This window comes from Equus przewalskii, chromosome 28 (genome assembly GCF_037783145.1).
Source record: "Equus przewalskii isolate Varuska chromosome 28, EquPr2, whole genome shotgun sequence".
NCBI lineage: Eukaryota > Metazoa > Chordata > Mammalia > Perissodactyla > Equidae > Equus > Equus przewalskii.
In genome coordinates this window covers 15,328,659-15,342,336 of record NC_091858.1, presented here as the reverse complement: position 1 = coordinate 15,342,336, position 13,678 = coordinate 15,328,659, and the positions used below count along the sequence as shown (strand labels likewise).

Here is a 13,678-nt window from a genome sequence, read left to right as displayed (position 1 = left end):
AGTCTGGGACACAGATTGCAGAGGTTCATGAATCATGGTCGAGAGGTACCTGGCTTAAGATGGTGGAGAAGAAGTGCTGCGTTCTGGTCACAGGGCCCCTGATGAAGCCGATGGCATAGGAAAAGTCTGCAAAGCAAAAGAGGTGCATAAACAAACTGTCTAATGGTGAAACAGTGTAAAGGTGGATAATATGTTCTGATTAGTTTTGCCATTGAAAATGATAAAATTAAAATGAATTAATTATTTCTATTTTCACGAATTCAGTTGACTACCCCCATTAATCTGAGTTAGAGTGGTATTTACTTAGAGTCTTTCCCTTCAAAATAAATTTCTTACAATTATGTTTTAAGATATAGTTAAAACGTTGTACCTTAAAGGCTTGTGAAAAATAACTAAGTTGAAGACGTTGTGTTCCATCGTTAGAATGATGTACAAACTTCAAATTATAACTCTTCCATTCCAAAAGCTCTATTAGAATGGTATCCAAAAAGAATTTTATCTGATTAAATTCAGGTCACTGAAAAAATTTCAATAAAGAATATTCTCTATAGCAAATGGTACTTTTATTTGATTATTAATTCAGTTGGTTTTCATCCATTTTGAATGTTGGTTCTAGCATCCTCAGATATATTTAGATATTAACAACCTTGACAACGTAAGGAAATAGCAAATTTTAGGTGGATTTATAATTAGTTATAAAGGATCATGTCCTCTGTCTCCCTATAAGGTTTGTCACCATCCCATCCTTACAGTTTCAATCTTCTCCAATTCCTTCCATTATTATTACCCCAATACCCATGAGACAAGGAAAAATATCACAATTCACTTGTCTTCACCAGAAGATGAAGTTTTCTGGCATGGTTAGCCACTTATCTTTGTTATGTTCTCGATCTCCCTATGGATCTCCCTTCAGTGTAACAGAAGTTTGGTACCAACGGGACATCATAATGCTTCAGAACGTAAACTCTGCAATCTTAAAGTCTAGATTCAAATTCAACTCCCTCTTATTAGTTGAGTGACCTTGGATAAGTTATTTAACTTATCTGAGCCATTGTTTCTTCACCTTAAAAATGAGAATGACCATGACCATGTGCTGTTGTGAGAATTCAATGAAATAACATGAAAAGCATCAAGCACAAGACCCAATACATGTAAATCTGAAATAAATGGTAGCCTTTTTTTTTTACGATTGGCCCTGAACTAACATCTCTTGCCAATCTTCCTCTTTTTTTCTTTTCTCCACAAAGCCCCAGTAGATAGTTGTATCTCCTCGTTGTGGGTCATTCTAGTTCTTCCATGTGGGATGCCACCACAGCATGGCTTGATGAGCAGTGCGTAGGTCTGTGTCCAGGATTGGAACTGCCAAACCCTGGGCTGCCAAAGTGCAGCATGTGAACTTGACCACTCAGCCACGAGGCCAGCCCCAGTGGTATCCATTTTGATTATTGCTTTTATTTTTGTACAAGGGAATCAGTGATCATTAACACTGGTAATTGTGCCAACAACTGTACCACATACCCTCTCCCCAGCTTGCAACTTTAGAGGTGGTCCAGGTAATTCAAACTGTCCCTTGCAAGTTCTGCCCACTTCAAAGTTAGCCTAGGCCAGTGTGGATCATAATGAATTCATTCATTCTATAGATATTATTGTCAAGTGCCTACTGTATTCCAGGTATTGGGAGAGGGGCGGAGGATGCAGGAGTCAGCAAGCAGATGGTTCTGAGACTTGACTGAAGACCTTTGCTTCCAACCATGATGGAGTAACTGGTACCAAACTACTGCTAGTATGGCCAACAACTGGAAAGCTAGTCAAAATACATAAACTGTTTTCAGACATTGGACGATAGGCAGTGCAGAACCGTGATGGCTGAGAGAAGGGAGACCAAGTGCACAATGACTGCCCAGCTTGCTGGCTGGAGGTCTTTTCACGATTGTGATGTAGGGAAGGAATATCCAGGTAGGCCATGGCCATTTGGTTGAGCTGAAGAGACAGAGACCAGAGTTCAAGGAAGCTGAGGCAGCTGGAATTTGCAGGCAGAGCACAGAAGAAGAGGGAATTACACCGAGAAAGGGCTCCAGAAATTAGCAAATGGATCCCCTCTGAGACTTCAGCTGAACATGAAGCTGCACGTGCATAGGGTGAGACTCTAGAAAGCTGGGCCAATCCCAGCTATCAGGGAAGGAGCAACAAGTAGGGAGCTAAGAGCTGAACAATATCAGAGCTACGCAGGGCGGAGAGACAGTGGATTTCCAACCAGCCAGAGTAGACATACCTTGTTGAGTATCTGAGCATTCAGAAGAGACCTCAGAAAGGCCACTTCTTAGGACAAGTTGTCCCTAGTTAAGATTACTCTAGATCCACCCTAATAAAGCTCAAACACAAGCTTCAAAAAGATAAAGTTGGTCCACAAGTAAATTATCTGACTGACAATAGAATACTCAATACTCTTCAAAGGAATAATTCATTATGTCTAGTATCCAATAAACTATTTGAAGAAGCAGGAAAATATGATCTATATCCCACAGAAAAATCAATTAATAGAAATAGATCCAGAATTAGTAAAGAAGGACTTTAAAAGAGCTATTATAAATCTGTTTAAGGATTTAAAGAAAAACATAAACCTACTGAGAAGACAAATGAAAATTATATAAAAGAGCCAATGGAACTTGCAGGGCTGAAAAACACATATCTGAAACAAAAAATTCCTCCGATAGATTTAACAGCAGGTTAGAAGAAAACATCAGCAAACGTGAAAACAGTGCAATAGACAATGAAACACAGGGAAAAGGTTGAAAAAAATGAACAGGCATCAGTGACCTCTGGGACAATATCAGGCAGCCTAACATACGTCTATATGGGTCCCAGAAAGGAAGAAGCACAAACAAATCAGAAGGAAATAATGGCTCCAAAATTTACAGATGCGTGAAAAATATCAACCTACAGATGCAAGATACTCAGAGAACCCCAAACCAGATAGATAGAAAGAAAATCACACCAAGATACACTCTAATCAAACTTCTGAAAACCAGTAAAGAGAAACGCCTAAAATCCACCAGAGGGGGGAAAAGTGACCTATTCTATCTACAGGATAATAAAGATTGTAATTATCACTATAATTATCACTCTTTAGAAACAATGCAAATCAAAAGGCAGGAGAATAATATATTTTTAATGCTGAAAAAAACAGAAAAACCTCTCAATTCAGAATTCTATATTCAGTAAAAAAAAATCTTTGAATAACGAAGACAAAGTATTTTTCCAAGACAAGCAAACAAAAGGCAAGAGAACATATTGCCAGCAGAGCTGCACTACAAGCAATGCAGTGAAGGAAAATCATTCCAGGAAAGGACTGAAATCAACTTAAAGGAATTGTGAGTGCCAAAAATTTAAATGTGTGGGTTAATATGAAAGATTCTCTTTTTCATTTTAAAAAGATAGGATTTTAAAAATGAAAGAAAACATTATTTAAAAAGGTAGTTGTTTAAAATAAAATAATAACAATGTGGTTTATAATAGATGTAGAACAAAAATGTATGACGATAATTATATAAAGGATAAGAGTAAGAAAATGGAATTAAACCCTTGTAAGATTCTTACATTACATATGAAGTAATAGAATATTATTTGAAAATGGACTGTGACGTTAAAGGTGCATATTATGAATTCTAGAGCAGCCTCTAAAGATTATATAAAGAGGTATAACCAAATAAGGCAACAACTGAATAAATCAATAGACAAAATTGAACACTGAAAAGCACTTAATTCAAAAGAAGTCAGAAAAGGGGGAGAAAAGAGGCCAAGAAGAGATGGAGCCAACAGAAAACAAAATACTCAGTTGGTAGTATCAAATCAAATTATTACATTACATTATAATAATTACATTAAATGTAAAGTGGACATTTCCATGTTAAAAGGCATAGATTGCCAGACTGGCTGACAAAGGAGAACCAACTCTGTGCTGTCCACAAGAAACTCACTTTAAATATAAAGACTCAGATAGGTTATAAATAACCAGCTGGAAAGAGAGAGACCATGCAAATACTAGTCATAGGAAAGCTGGAGCGACTATATTAATACCAAACAAAGTGGGCTGTGGGACAAAGAATATTTCCAGGATCAAAGAGCGATATTTCATAATGTTAAAGGGTCAATTCATCAAAAAGACGTAACAATCCTAAATGTAGGTGACCTAGTGACAGTGCTTCTGAATACACAGACCCTAATTGTCTACCAGAATCACCAGTGGAGCATCTTAAAAGCTACTCAGGCCCAGTTCATTCCTCATGTCCGCTGTTTTAGATTCTCTGAGCCTAGAGCCTGGGCACGTGTTGTTCTTAAAAGCTCCACCATGTCTGATGTGCAGTATGGCTGGTACCACAGGGCCACTCTGCTCCGGGCTCTGTGCTCAGCATTTTATAGACAGTAACTTCACCAGTTCTCACACTTAACATGAAGAGTGTGACTAAGAGGAAACATACTCAGAGGGGTTATGCAGGCTGTTCAAGGTCACACGGCCAGGAAAGAGCCAGGGTTCAAGGCCAGGTCTGTCTGACTCCCAACGCCCGTGCCCTCTCACATCAACACTGCTTCCCGTGGAGAGACCATCTTTCCATCCACATGAGGGCGGGTAACTAAGCCCAATACTCTCAGGCTTGAAGGCAAAAGAGGCACAATTTAAATGGAACTGACTTTTAAGTTCTCATGCATCCCCAAAATGAAGTATCTATTTAAATTCCACAAGTGTGTATACAAAACACACAGAGAAGTTACCTAAAGTTTCCATAGTCCAACAGGCACGGTACAGAACTCCATTGTCACCCATAAATTAAAAATGAATTGAGGTGAGTTTCCGAAACCGTTTTAAATGAACACAAAGACACCATCTCCAAATCCAGTTGGTTTTGCCCATGGTTCTGAAAGGTCATTGTTACACATAATTTTCTGAGATATGTTTTTCTATCATGGAACTGTCTTTCTAGAAATCATAAAGCAGCTGAGGATCTGCTCAGCCAAATATATATGTTTCTAACCAAAAATATATATGAGGGTTCTACCGAATTATCTCCTGGCACATCTGACTCACAAATCCTTTAGAGGTATTCAAGTGAGACTCAGAATCTGATGGCCTGATGGTGACACTCTAACAGGAACTGAGTTCTTTCTTTAGGACACGATAATTTTATATAGTTTCAGTAAACTGTGACTGCATAGGTTGTGTAATGTGAAAAAGATCATTTGAGAAAGGTAGACGACAAGCGCCTGTGGTTTTATTACAGAACAAAAGCAAAAGAGGAATCAAGTCTAGCTTGGGATCAATGCTGAAGAACGATTTTGAGTGAAGAAGAAAAGTTGGTGTTGCAGAAATGGTTCATTGGCTCTCAGCATCTGTAGGCTGCTCGCCAGAACTACCCTCCTCTCTCCTCTGTGCTCTGTAATTAAACAGGAGGAGGATGCCCACGCAAAGAGCAGCCTGCAAAATACTTTATAACTCGGGCCATTAGCCAAAGTCAAAATAGCGCTTGGGAATGGGTGCAAGCCACCCATGAAAACCTTCCAGTTCAACCAAACCAAGAAAGGGCTATTCTTGTCTCTTCCGAACATCAGCTACTGAACAGAGGATAAAATATGAAGAGGCAAAGATGTGCAGGCTCATTTCATAGAACCCTCTGGAAAAGCCAGCATGCTAACCAAACTGAAGACCCCTTTCTTCAGAAAGATTGGAAGAGATTGCCAATAGCCCTTCTCAAAGAATAATGTCTACAAATGGAATATGTATTTAAGAATAGGAAAAGGAAATTAAATTAGATTAAATTGACAAAAAAATACACCTGAAGATAAAGTAACCTTATACATGACATTTTTAGGAGTCAAAATATGAACAACACTGTGGAGGGAAAGTATATTTTTGGCTATCAGAATAAGCAAAATATCTAAAAAGTAAAAAATATCCACTAGTGGCTTAGTAACCTTTTTTATTTCAGGGTTTTGTTATAAACCACTTAAAATTATATCCATGTGGCTTTTCCTGCTAAATACTACTTTAAGAAATTTTCTCCCAAAAGAGAAAGATCTGAAGGAATTTGCAAAGTGGCCATTAACAGTTATCAAAAAGTCATTCATTGTAGAAAAGTCTCTGATCACAGGAGACATCAAAACCCAGAAGGATTGATTAGGAGAGACTGCTTCTCAGGCAGAAGAGAAAAATCGAGCAAAGAGGCAAAGATGTTCTGCCTGTTCTCTAGGTGTCCAACCCCAGGTTCCTGGGTGGTGATGCATTTGTCACTGCTAACATCTCCATCTGTGATGAGCTCCTATTTTGACTGCTGTGACAAGACATTCTCTTGATTTTCTTCTCCTCTGCCCACAAGCAACGTTTCAATCTCTGCCATAGGTTCTTCCACTTTGGCCCAATGGGAAAGCTCTTCCCTTTTATTTACCCCTCTTATGAAACTGACTGGGAAACACACAGTCTTCTCTTGGGTCCATGCTCTAAACTCCAGTCTTAAAAAGTCAAATTCTATGAATATGTGTATCTTCTGCAATTTTCCTATGTAACAGCAGCACCTAGAAAACTTTACATATATACAGTGCCCAAAAATATTCTTAATGAATCTAAAGTGGTGGAATTATCGTTTTGACCTCAAGATGCTTTGAACATTTTTATCCCAATGGCTGAGTCATCAAGATGGCTAAAATGATTGCTCTTTTGTATTTCCTTTTAGGGTAGAATTCAACTACTTACTCTGGTAAATGAATGGAGTGTAGAAGTGATTGGCAGGTGTGACAGAATTCACCATGGCAATGCTTCTTGAGGAAAATTGGTGGCTGAGCAAATTGTCGGTTAGCATTAAAAGCATAATAACCTCCAGGCTGTCCTTTCAGGTTAAGTTACACAGAGTTTCAGAGGAGGAATAATGAATCAAATATTTTATTAGTTCAGAAAGGCTCACTCACAAAATATGTATTTATCACTTCAATTTGTTCTTTGGCTGCCACACAGTTTAGTAGCATCAAATTTTTCTCTGTCTGTGGCATCTGGGTCAAGATCTCTGACCAAATATGACCTTGGTCAGTGCTCAAGTCAGCCAACACACACCAGGTCAGACCGTGGAAGGGTCACAGGCTCTCTTCAAAGATTCTCCCCAACAAGACCAGCAACATAATTCAAGGGGCTCAGAGCAAAATAAAGATGTGGGACCATTTGTTGAAAAATTATGAAGAATTTCAAGACAACAACAGCAGAGAATTAAAGCAGGCCATAGCCTTTCCATGAAACTGCACAGGGTACATGCCCATGAAGGCAGCTGGGCTCCCCCATCTCCTGGCCCCCTCCTTTCTGCATTGAAGCTGCTGTTTCTTCTCTCCTGCTCATTTGGAAGAGGGTGAAAGTAGGGAGAATCTTCCCCAAGTAGTCGAGTCTTACGGAGTCCTCATATCTTCTAAATTAGAGAAAAGAAAAAGCCTTATTCCACTGCAGATTTGGTTATAAAAGCAAATTCTGTTTCTTCTTCTTCTTTTTTTTTTTTGGTGAGGAAGATTGGCCTTGAGCTAACATCTGTTGTCAATCTTCTTCTTCTTTTTTTTTCTCCCTAAAACCCCAGTACATAGCTGTATATCCTAGTTGCAGGTCCTTCTAGTTCTTCTATGTGGGATGCCTCCTCAGCATGGCTTGATGAGTGGTGTGTAGGTCTGAGCCCAGGATCGGAACTGGTGAAGCAGAGTGCGTGAACTTAACCACTTGGCCACAGGGCCAACCTCAGCAAATTCCATTTCTGAGAACTGGCATACAAAATTATTAGCCTAAAAGAGTCAGAAAACAGTTTAATGAAAGGAGGCCTGTCCTGGCAGGGATGAGACTGAATAGCCTTTTGGGTTTATTCCATTTTTTAAATTTCTAGAAATCTGTGAAAATATGTAAGTATATCATATAGCTATCATATACCAAATCCGGGCTCTGATTGTTTTAATAAAAGGAGAAACATGTCTTTTGTTTATACCAAGCCATTGTCTTTTTCCTTCAAGCATATTAACATTAATAAGAAAAAAATGAAAAGTTCATTTAAAAAACTATACGAGAATCTGTCTCGTCTCATCCTAATTGTGGTATGGGCACAAGAAAAGCAGCCGTGGATGAGGGAGCTGTTTCTCTGATGAAGTGTCACTCAGTATTGCCCTACATGTGCCCGGCAGATTGTTAGTGTTCACGATAAAAGGACTCGATACTCGAATAAGACTGGGAACCGTGCACTAGAGACCTACATGAAAGTCTCCTAGATGCCCTGCAGTTAGAAAAGGAAACAAAAACACAAAGAAAATCTATAACCTGTTTACTCTTTGTAAAACCCAGTTTTGCCCAAATAGATTTAATCACAGAGTTCTTTCTTTATGTAACAACTATTGAAATCGTGGTGTTGAGAACTGGTGTTGAGAGAGGACACTTGGGGAAATGCGGATTTAATGAATCCATGAGTTCAGAGGAGGGAATTCGTATCATTGAGCATCTTCTAGATTCTAGGCACTGTTTATGCAACTGACGTGCCTTAACTCAATTAACAGAACAGCCAGCCCCCAGAGGTGGTTATCATGATCTTGATTTTACATACAAGGTGAATACACTAATTCTGATGGACACACAACTTAAAGTGGTGCTGGCTTCTGAGCCAGTGTCTGACTCTAGAACCCATAGCCCCTTCGTCTACAGCATCCAAAACTTACTACCAGTGAAAGCAAACAACATCAAATATTTTTAACACCTTGTCAATGCATGCCTTCAGTTCTTTCATAAGATACGTAGTATTTTCTTGATAAATTTTTCACAAATGAAACAGCAAATTGGCTTTCTCACGTGGCCTGCCATTTGTTATGAATCCCAAGAGACACATCTTTCTCTGCGCAGCAAAGCTAGGCTGAACAATTGTACCAGGTTACTAAGATACAGAATGCAGAATACCTCTGTGGAGAATCAGAACGGAGGAGCTGGTCAGAGCACTGCTAAATTGAAACTAGCACCGAGAATGTTGTGAATCTCATAGGTTCATTTCAGAGATAAATGTGTTGGGATCTTAGCCTTTAAAAGAAATTTACAGACTTTTATTAATCAATTACCAGAGGCGGCTGGATCAAAATCAAAGTGGAATCTTAGGAACTTCCAATCAGATCCAGATTTACTCTCTCCTTAAAGCCGAAACTGAAATTTGCTGTTGGGCATTTTTCCATTCCATCTGAAATAATTCAATGTGTCATGCTTGCTAGTTTTTGCAAATTTTCAGGAAACATTTCATCTTTAATTGGTGAATCATTGCACATATTAATTTCAAAGGAAGTATTCCAGAAATAAAACCAATCTGGAACTGAGAGTGCATAGAGTAGACACTTGTGGAAGCAGACATAGAGAAAGACAAACATATGGTAAGTCAGGGCAGACTAAAGAGGATGCTTGGACCTGAGATTACAGTGAGAGAAGACTCATGTAGACAAAGCTCGAGCCGTGTTAGCACTTGAGGGATAAATCGGAATTAAGTAAAGACCCCTGGTGGATTGGCCGTAGGGGAATCTACTTGAAAACACTCACCCATAGCTAGTAAGCAGTAGACCCAGGATGACAAGAGTAACCACTTCTCCTAGCAGCTGGAGTGCCTAGTCACTGTATCAGAACGCAGCGTGCCTTCTCCAGCATGGGTGTTAGGGTAAAAGTCGCAGTCACCCACGCAATGCCACGAAAGAGCCACAATACCATGGGGACATCACAGAGAAGCTCATTCTGGAACACACAGGAGAAGAACCCCTGAAAACTCTCAGAAAGGGCTGAGGGGCTTCTTGAGGGTGGCTCATTTCTACTATTCAATTTGAGACTAAACCGGAAGTGCAGCTCAGTGTGATAAGGGGCAGGCTGATGAGGTCCGTTGGAAAATGAAACACTATACAATGATCTAGTTTGGGTTGTATTGATTATACTGGCTACTGTTTGTGCCTATCCAGGCCCCTACCTCTCCTGTAACAAAAATCCTGTCCACCTGACCGTGTGTGTGGACCCATGACCCACAGTTGGCCAATCCTAGTGTGTGATGCCCACACGTCACTGTCACCAGTACAGATATGAGCACATAACCAAGACCAAACCAATTAGAACATATCCTTGAACTTGTTTAAGTCTGCATTCAAATAAATAGTAACAAAACATTTATAACATAATTGGGGAAATTAAATGCTGACTGAATATTTAATGTTATTAGGGAATTGCAATGAATATTTTAGGTGTGATGAACCATATTGTTCTTATCCTTTGGATGTACACACAGAAATATTTGTGGGTGAAATGATTTGAAATCTGATATTTGAATCAAAATCATCAGAATAATTCAAGGGGATGTGAGTAGATGAAACAAAATTGTCCGTGTTAAAGCAGGATGCTTGGCACATTGGGGGTTGTTACTCTATTTTCTCTACTTCTGGGAAGGTTCAGATTTTTTTCATAATTATAAAAGAAAAGAAAGAAATTCCTGAGACTTTATTCACTGAAGCTGGAGGAAAGAAGTTCTGTCTCCTCTTAGATCGCTATGCTCAGGACTGGTCGGCAGCCATTTCTCCATGATTGGAGAAGGCTTATCTGTAGTAAAAGATGAGACCATGCTGCGGAGGGAAACAGTGACAATCGGTGGAGAATGAGAGAGAGGGTCCTGACTCATACGGTGATTTTGCAGGATTTTATTTATTCACCTGGAGAGCTGATCACAAATGAATCTGATCACCTGTGATCCTTTTGCTTAAAAGGTACATTTGAGAGGCCAGCCTCGTGGCGTAATGGTTAAGTTCACACGTTCCACTTCGGTGGCCCAGGGTTCACAGGCTCAGATGCCAGGTGCAGACCTAGCACCGCTCATCAAGCCATGCTGAGGCGGGGTCCCACAATAAAAATAGAGGAAGACTGGCATGGATATTAACTCAGTAACAATCTTCCTCAAGCAAAAAGAGGAAGATTGCAACAGATGTTAGCTCAGGACCAATGTTTCTCACACACACACACACACACAAAGTACATTTGTTTTATGTCAAGAAATGTACATATCTATGCATAGAATACAACACCGGAGGATATATACACATATATATATCATTTAATATATATGATATTAGTCCATCTACACTTTATTTTAGAACTTGGTAAGAAGTAAGTATACAACTTTTTGTCCCCAAATAATTATCCCAGCATTATTTATTGAATAATTCACAATTTTCCCACCAACTTTATATGCCACTTTAATCAAATCCCGAATACTTAGGTCTATACAATCCATTATGTTCTTTCGATCTGTATGTTTTGGCATGTGTCACACTGTTAATTGTTGTGCTGTATATAGTATGATATAAAATCTGAAAGTTCAAGTTCCCTTTTGTAAAAGTTATTCTCACTTTTCAGTATTTTAAGTGCCTTTCTGCTGTTTTATTCCTTCAGGTAGAATTTAGAATAATCTTGTAAAATTTTTAAAGACTATATTGAGATTTAGATTGTAGTTACATTATATTTATATATTTTTGGGGGGATTTTAAGAGCCTTGAATACTTTAATAGGCTTTCTAAAAGTTGCCTCGTTTATATATTCTAAAAGGCCTAGATAAGAGAATTCAAAATGCATTGTACTTCTGATTTTCTTTTTGAAAAAACTGTCGTGACCTTTTAAAATTCGGAGTTCTTCATTTGATGTTCCCACTAGATTTGTTTTGTACAAGGTTCTCCTTTATTTCCAACAGCATGGATAATGCAGATTTGTTCTGCCAATATAACTTTATTTGAATAGTCTTTATCTCTATTTATTTCGAATGTGTGATTGAGTTTCTGACAAATTTTATGAAAGCCACGTCCTGTATTCATTTGGATCCCAGCTGTACCGCAAGAGAGAAGGCAAAGAGCACATGTTTGGGAATTGGGCTCCCCCTGCTGGCAGGTTTAGCACTTTGTAATGCATCTTATTCTCAGTTTTGCAATCCAATTCTGTTTTATCACATACTGAATCTAAGAGACTGAAGCGTCTGCTAACTCCTCTGCTAGATGGTCTGCGTGGATAAGATTTATTGATGTGAAATTTAAAAGACCATATAATTAATTCTAAAGTGTACAAAGTACAAGTGTACTATCGTTTGAAGACGGTGGTGTGCTGGTAAATGTTTACCAGTCAGCTCTCCGGAAAGCACTGATTTGTGGTATTTGCTAATTTCTGTGGTGTAAATACTTCCACCATGGCTCATTTCCAGTTACCAGCGTGAAGCGACTGAACGTGGAGCGGGGAGGAGATGCTCGTAATTGGCTTCGACAAGCCGGCTCCAGTCCACCCCTGGCTGAGGATGTGGGAAGGCTTCAGCTGGATTTTATATTGTGCACAGAATATAAGAGAGGGAAAAGCGCATAGGCGAAAAACGTTAAGCACTTTAAAGTTAGACAGATCCAAATTTAAATCCTGCTTCTCTGCTTTCTGAGCACTGTGTTCGTTGAATTTAAATGTTCTTGTCTCTAAAATGAGTTGGTAATACCTCTCTTGCAAAAATTAAATAGGATAATGTATATAAATCACCTCAAGAGAAGATATATTTCTAATAAAAGGCAAGTTAACTATTTACATACACACAGAGGAGGACGGACCGTCTGAACTAGAGTAAGAGATAATCAGACACAAAGATGCTTACCACGTCCTGAAATTGGAGCTGTGACACTGAACAGATACTCATGTTCTCTGTACCCAGCCCTAAAGGACCGGTGACCCGCAAGTGGGTCCTTTTGTCCAGATCCGCTGCCGCCAATAGAACAAGACTAGGTCGGAATAGCACAGCAGAAACATTATTCATCCGTCAAGGAACAGAGGAGGCGGAGCTCATGCTCTAAAACACCTCCTCCCCTCAACTGAAGGTGAGCAGGATTCTTATGAGACGTGAAGGGGGAGGGCTCTCCGCGTCATCGCTCGGGGCAGGGGCATTTGGGGAATGCGCAGATCTTTCTTTCTGGCGCACGGCACGTTTTGCATATGTTTCCTCTGGTCCACGGCACCCCATCACCATCTTAGTTTGGACCGGTTGTGCAGTTTGGCCATCTGGTAACGTTCCCTCTTGGTTCCTATAAACACAGCTTAAAACAAAGCGTTTGACGTGGAAAATGTTTTCGGGACTTCTCTGGGTGGCGTGATCTCAGAGCGTTTCTAGTGTAGGAAGAGTCTGCTCAGTTGGCTGTGAGGAAGTCATTCTGATTATAATTAGAGATACATCCTGGAGGAGTGTGGAGCAGTAATAGCAGATAAATAATATTATATTTTGGTTTTGGTTTCCGCAAGAGCAAGACAAGGCCATTGATTGTCTAATGGTGGAGAACAGAGAGTTTTGGGATGCCTGGTCCTGGAGCAATGGCAGAAGGAGCAAGACGCACCTGCCTCCTTGTTGTCTCCTGTCGCTGGGCCGGATTTATTTCTAGTCCTTTCTTTCAGTAGGGGTAGTCTTTTGCAAGCTCTCCGTTTCTGTAGGCCTCTTGGTTCCAACTCACTACCTTGCGAAGACCCAAGACTTCATTCATCTCCAGTCTCTGTTCTGATGTTGAAAGAGATGCCCTAGGGAGCCGAGGACAAGCAGACCGCTAGATTATAGAGACGAAGGGCCCGGCAGCCGCTCCACGGCCCAGCCTCTCCGGGATTTCCTCAGAG

The 13,678-nt window shown here is 39.8% G+C and overlaps 1 long non-coding RNA gene across 1 annotated transcript in view; it reads right to left on the bottom strand.

Moving 5' to 3' along the window:
• Positions 1-12,896, bottom strand: part of LOC139080074 (uncharacterized) — a 39,963-nt gene extending 27,067 nt beyond the window's left edge. The window contains exons 1-2 of the long non-coding RNA XR_011534233.1: positions 12,678-12,896; positions 50-126 (exon numbers count right to left, since the gene is read on the bottom strand). This is a non-coding gene — a long non-coding RNA (uncharacterized lncRNA). The remainder of the gene's footprint in view (positions 1-49; positions 127-12,677) is intronic.
• Positions 12,897-13,678: the final 782 nt, after the last annotated feature.